Below are 6,913 nucleotides of genomic sequence, written 5' to 3'. Positions count from 1 at the left end.
CCAGTGTGCATAAGACTAACTGCAAATACAACAACAGTAGATCGATAAATACTTAGACAATTAATACAGAGAACATGAGTTGTCGAGTCCTCGAGAGTGAGTCCATAAGACCAAGTCAAGTCAAGTCACTTTTTTATTGTCATGTCGTTCACAACTGCTGGTACAGTGCACAGTAATAACGAGACACAGGACCATGGTGTTACATGACACAGCACAAAAACTGCACTGAACTACGTGAAAACAACACAGAAAAAAACTACACTACACACCTACCCAGGACTGCATAAAGTGCATAAAACTGTGCAGGCATCACAACAATAATAAACAATAAACAAGACAATAGGCACAGTAGAGGGCAGTGAGTTGGTATCAGTCCAGGCTCTGGGTATTGAGGAGTCTGATGGTTTGGGGGAAGAAACTGTTACATAGTCTGGTCACGAGAGCCCGAATACTTCATAAGACATAGGAGCAGAAATAGGCCATTCAGCCCATCGAGTCTGCTCCAACATTCCATCCTGGCTGATCGTGGATTCCACTCAACTCCATCCACCTCACTATGTCCTTTGTGCCCTGACTGATCAGGAAACAATCAACTTCTGCTTTAAATTTACCCCCAAACTTGGCCTCCACTGCTGTCTGAGGCAGAGCATTCCACCGATTCTGTCATGGTCCGGTTCGAAGTCTGCATTCCGGTTCACAGTCCGGTCCGTGGACTTCAGGTCCTCTGGCTGTCGGTTGGACTTCACCATAAGAACCTGATGCTCATCTTGGGAAAATAAGTGGCCCTGGGATTGTGTGTCATTGGGGATTTGTCTGGTCAAGATTCCCTGGGAGCAAACGGCTGGTGGAAGGCTAGAACGGCCACTTGCCATCTTTAGGCTGCGTTGGAGCCTTGCTGTCAGTAGTCGGAGCTGTCATTGCGGTATGGATTCGGCCGTTTCCCGGGCCAGCTGGGTGGCCGTCAGCCACTCCGAGCTAGGATCCGGTTGTTTCCGTAGCCTGCCAAGGTTGGTGCCCGTAACTGCGACTCGGAGCAACCCCGATGCAGAGATGGAACTGTCTGTCGTTCTTCAGTGTTTGTCTCTTCTTGTCCTCGCCCCGTGGGGTAAATCAGGCCATTCAACCATTGCCCTGCGGGGGGAATCTGTCTTGTCTTGTCCTCGCCCCCTGGGGTAAGTCAGGCTGTTCTGCCGTTGCCCTGCGGGGGGAATCTGTCTTGTCTTGTCCTCGCCCCGTGGGGTAAGTCAGGCCGTTCTGCCGTTGCCCTGCGGGGGGAATCTGTCTTGTCTTGTCCTCGCCCCGTGGGGTAAGTCAGGCTGTTCTGCTGTTGCCCTGCGGGGGGAATCTGTCTTGTCTTGTCCTCGCCCCCTGGGGTAAGTCAGGCTGTTCTGCCGTTGCCCTGCAGGGGGAATCTGTCTTGTCTTGTCCTCGCCCCCTGGGGTAAGTCAGGCCGTTCTGCCGTTGCCCTGCGGGAGGAATCTGTCTTGTCTTGTCCTCGCCCCCTGGGGTAAGTCAGGCCGTTCTGCTGTTGCCCTGCGGGGGGAATCTGTCTTGTCTTGTCTTTGCCCCCGTTGGGTAAGACAGGACATTCTGCCGTTACCTGACGGAAGGTCCTGCCCCACCTTGGTGTGGAGTGAAAGTTGAGACCCGGCTCTGTCTATGTTCTGTCCAGTCTCATGTTAGTGTCTTGTTAAAGATGAGTCCCCGCTTATTGAAGGAGAAGTCCTGGCTCTACGTTGATGTACAGTTCCTGGTCTGCCTCCAAGCTCCATCCTCCGAGTTATTCAAGCCTCGAACTCCGAGAACCCAAGCCTCAAACCTCGAACTCCGAGAACCCAAGCCTCAAACCTCGAACTCCGAGAACCCAAGCCTCAAACCTCGAACTCCGAGAACCCAAGCCTCAAACCTCGAACTCCGAGAACCCAAGCCTCAAACCTCGAACTCCGAGAACCCAAGCCTCAAGCCTCGAACTCCAAGAACCCATGCCTTGTCTGCGACCTGTCCCGTCCTGTTCCTAGTACTTCAGTGTCTGTGTCCTGCATTTGGGTCCAGTCTCAAAGCCCCCCCATGACAGATTCACCACTCTCGGGCTAAAATAATCCCTCCGTACCTCTGTTATAAAAGGCCACCCCTCAATTTTGAGGCTGTGCCCTCTTGTTCTGGATACCCCCACCATAGGAAACATCCTCTCCACATCCACTCCATCTTGTCCTTTCAACATTCGGTAGGTTTCAAAGAGATCCACCCATATTCTTCTAATTCCAGTGAGTACAGGTCCAAAGCTGCCAAATGTTCTTACAGAGGAGATCTTACAGAAATATCTAAAATTATGAAAGTGGTAAGTAAGATAGAGGCAGGAAAGTCAATTCCGCTGCTAGGTGAGATTAGAACTAGGGGACATAGCCTCAAGGTTCAGGGGAATAAATTTAGGACAGAAATGAGGAGGAACTGCTTTTCCCAAAGAGTATTGGATCTGTCCAATGAAGCAGTGGAGGCCACCTTAGTAAATATATTTAAGACATGGTTGGATAAATTTTTGCATAGTAGAGGGATTAAGAGTTATGGGGAAAAGACAGGTGAGTCCATGGTCAGGTCAGCCAATAATCTTACTGAATGGCGGAGTAGGCTGGACAGGCCAGATGGCCTACTCCTGCCTGCTCCTATGTCTTATGTTCTTATATCCCCCATATACTAACCCTTTTATTCTCAGAATCATCCTCATGAATCTTCTCTGGACTCTCTCCAATGACAACACATCCATTCTGAGATATGGAGTTCAAAACTGTTGACAATACTCCAAGTGCAGCCTCACTAGTGTCTTATAAAGCTTTAGCATTATCTCCTCCCCTTCTTACCCCATCCCTGTTAGTTGTTTGTTTTTTTTCTGTCTCTCTCTCTCTCTGCCCATCACCCTGCCTGTTCTCCATCTCCCACTGGTGCTCCCCCCAGCTCCTTTCTTTCTCCCGAGGCCTCCTGTCCCATGATCCTTTCCCTTCTTCAGCTCTGTATCACTTTCACCAATCACCTTTCCAGCTCTTAGCTTCATCCCACCCCCTCCGGTCTTCTCCTGTCATTTCGCATTTCCGCCTCCCGCCTCTACTTTCAAATCTCTTACTATCTTTCCTTTCAGTTAGTCCTGACGAAGGCCCGAAACGTCAACAGAGCTTCTCCTTATAGATGCTGCCTGGCCTGCTGCATTCCACCAGCATTTTGTGTGTGTTGTTTCAGCGTTATCTCCTTGCTTTTATATTCTATTCCGCTTGAAATAAATGCCAACATTGCATTTGCCTTTTTTACCACAGGCTCAACCTGTAAATTAACCTTCTGGAATCTTAAGTGTCTATCCAAGTCCCTCTGATGTTTGAACCTTCTCCCCACTTAGATATTAGTCCACTGTCATGGTCTGGCCCTTGATATCTGCATTCTGGTTCACGGTTCGGTCCATGATCCTTATTCCAGGTTTCCGGGTTTCTCCTGTTTCTGTTTGAGGCAGCTGATTCTCGTTTGGGCTGGCTTCATAAATAGCTTCAGGATTCCACCTCTGGCTGCTGGATTGTTCCAGTCCAAACCCCCTGTCGGTATCCCTTCCCTTCACCTTCCTGCCTAGGGCCCTGCCTCGCCCTGTTTTGAACTGTCTGTCTGTGTCCACGCTTTCGCTAGGTAGGTCCATCCATTTTGCCGCTTCCTAGCATTGGGCATTGTCTCGTCGTGTTCTGTGTTCTGAGTAATGAGTCCCGGCCCTACGTCCTGTACCTAAGGAGGGGTCCCAGCTCGGTGTTCCATGTTCCTGTCTCTCCCTCGACCAAGGCTCTTGATTCTCATCATGTCCATGTGCCTTGCCCAGCACAGGAGTACCTTGCCCACCCCGATGCTGGGATTCCCTCGTCCTTTGCTGAGTTTCCCTTGTCCTGTCCAGGAGTCTCATGTCCAGCCTTGTGCCTCTCCTCGTCCTGTAGCTATGTCTTGTCCTCACCAGGTTCTGGAGTTTGAGCCCGAGTCAAGACCCAGGTTCGGAGTCCAAACCCAGGCTCCTAGTCCCCAGTTCCATGTCCTGGTTCCCTATCCTTGTCAAGTCCTAGCCCAGGCCCGGAATCCTTGTCTTATCCAGGGCTGGTGTCATGTCCAGCATCCTTTCTTCCTCTCTTCCCTTGCTTCCTTCTCATGCCTAGTCCTGTTCCTGGTAGTTCAGTGTCTGTCTCTTGCATTTGGGTCTGCTCCCACTGGTCCCCTTATGACATCCACACTATTGTTCCTTTTACCAAAATGCATTATCATACATTTCCCAACACTGTATTCCATCTGCCACTTTTTCTGCCCATTCTTCCAATTTGTTTAAGTCCTGCTGCAATCACATTGCTTCCTCAGCACTACCTACCCCTCTACCTGTCTTCGTATCATCCACTAACTTTGCCACAAAGCCATCAATTCCATTATCCAAATCACTGACAGACAATGTGAAAAGTAACAGTCCCAATAATGGCCCCCGAGGACACCACTCGTCCCTGGCAGCCAACCAGAAAAGGCCCTTTTTATTCCCACTTGGAGCCTCCTACCTGTCAGCCATCCCTCTATCCATGCCGGTATCTTTCCTGTAAGCCACAGGTTTTTATCTTGTTAAGCAGCTTCATGTGTTCGCTGGTGAGAGCACGGCCTGCATGGTGGGGTCCTTGATAATGGATACCGCTCTCCTGCAACAGCGCTCCTTGTAGATGCGTCCAGTGGTGGCGAGGGCTTTGCCTGTGATGGACTGGGCCGAATCCACCACTTTCCGTGCTTAGACAATGGTGTCCCATACCAGGCCGTGATGCATCCCGCTAGTACACTCTCCACTGTGCATCCATGCAAGTTTGTAGGAGTTGTAGATGACATACTTCAAAGACAACAGAGGCTCAGTCTTTGCAATCGCACTTCTGATCCTCTGACACTCCAACACCGAGGAATTTAAAGTTACTGACCCTCTCCCACTTTTGATCTCTAATGACGTCTGACTCATGGACTCCACCCACCCCAGTTTTCTTCATTTTGTCGTCAATAATCAGTATTCAGCCAGATTTTCCATCTCAATCCTATGTGCCAATTCGTCACCACCTTTGGTTCGTCCCACAACAGCGGCCCAAAGATCTCAGGTCACTCAATAGAAAAACGAATTGACAATAGACAATAGACAGTAGGTGCAGGAATAGGCCATTTAGCCCTTCTAGCCAGCACCACAATTCACTCTGATCATACACAATCAGTACCCCATTCCTGCCCTCTCCCCATATCCCTTGACCCCGCTATCTATAAGATCTCTATCTAACTCTCTCTTGAATGCATCCAGAGACTTGGCCTCCACTGTCTTCTGGGGCACAGCATTCCACATATCCATCACTCTCTAGGTGAAAAAGTTTTTCCGCAATCTCTGTTCTAAATGGCCTACCCCTTATTCTTAAACTATGGCCTCTAGTTCTGGACTCACCCATCAGCGGGAACATGCTTCCTGCCTCCAGTGTGTCCAATCCCTTAATAATCTTATATGTTTCAATCAGATCCCCCCTCATCCTTCTAAATTCCAGTGTATACAAGCCCAGTCGCTCCAATCTTTAAAAATATGACAGTCCCGCCATTCCGGGAATTAACCTTGTGAACCTACGCTGCACTCCCTCAATAGCAAGAATGTCCTTCCTCAAATTTGGAGACCAAAACTGCACACAATACTCCAGGTGGGGTCTCACCAGGGCCCTGTACAGTTGCAGAAGGACCTCTTTACTCCTATACTCAATTCCTCTTGTTATAAAAGCCAGCATGCCATTAGCTTTCTTCACTGCCTGCTGTACCTGCATGCTTGCTTTCATTGACTGATGTACAAGAACACCTAGATCTCGTTGTACTTCCCCTTTTCCTAACTTGACTCCATTTAAATAATAATCTGCCTTCCTGTTCTTGCCACCAAAGTGGATAACCTCACATTTATCCACATTAAACTGCATCTGCCATATATTTGCCCACTCACCCAACCTGTCCAAGTCACCCTGCATTCTCATAACATCCTCCTGACATTTCACACTGCCACCCAGCTTTGTGTCTTCAACAAATTTGCTAATGTTACTTTTAATCCCTTCATCTAAATCATTAATGTATATTGTAAACAGCTGCGGTCCCAGCACCGAACCTTGCGGTACCCCACTGGTCACAGCCTGCCATTCCGAAAGGGACCCATTAATCACTATTCTTTGTTTCCTGTCAGCCAGCCAATTTTCAATCCATGTCAGTACTCTGCCCCCAATAGCATGTGCCCTAATTTTGCCCACTAATCTCCTATGTGGGACTTCATCAAAAGCTTTCTGGAAGTCCAGGTACACTACATCCACTGGCTCTCCCTTGTCCATTTTCATAGTTACATCCTCAAAAAACTCCAGAAGATTAGTCAAGCATGATTTTCCCTTCATAAATCCACGCTGACTTGGACTGATCCTTCTACTGCTATCCAAATGTGTCGTAATTTCCTCTTTTATAATTGACTCCAGCATCTTTCCCACCACTGACGTCAGGCTAACCGGTCTATAATTCCCTGTTTTCTCTCTCCCTCCTTTCTTGAAAAGTGGGACAACATTAGCCACCCTCCAATCAGCAGGAACTGTTCCTGAATCTATAGAACATTGGAAAATGATTACCAATGTGTCCACGATTTCTAGAGCCACCTCTTTAAGTACCTTGGGATGTAGACCATCAGGTCCTGGGAACTTATCAGCCTTCAGACTCAACAGTCTATCCAACACCATTGGCCACTATTACATTTGGGAGATTGTTTGTGTCTTCCCTAGTGAAGACAGATCCAAAGTACCTGTTCAACTCGTCTGCCATTTCCTTGTTCCCCATAATAAATTCACCCGTTTCTGTCCTCAATGGCCCAATTTTGGTCTTAGCTATTTTT

The sequence above is a fragment of the Hypanus sabinus genome, chromosome 24, assembly GCF_030144855.1.
Source record: "Hypanus sabinus isolate sHypSab1 chromosome 24, sHypSab1.hap1, whole genome shotgun sequence".
Taxonomy (NCBI): Eukaryota; Metazoa; Chordata; class Chondrichthyes; order Myliobatiformes; family Dasyatidae; genus Hypanus; species Hypanus sabinus.
This window is presented reverse-complemented; position numbering follows the sequence as displayed.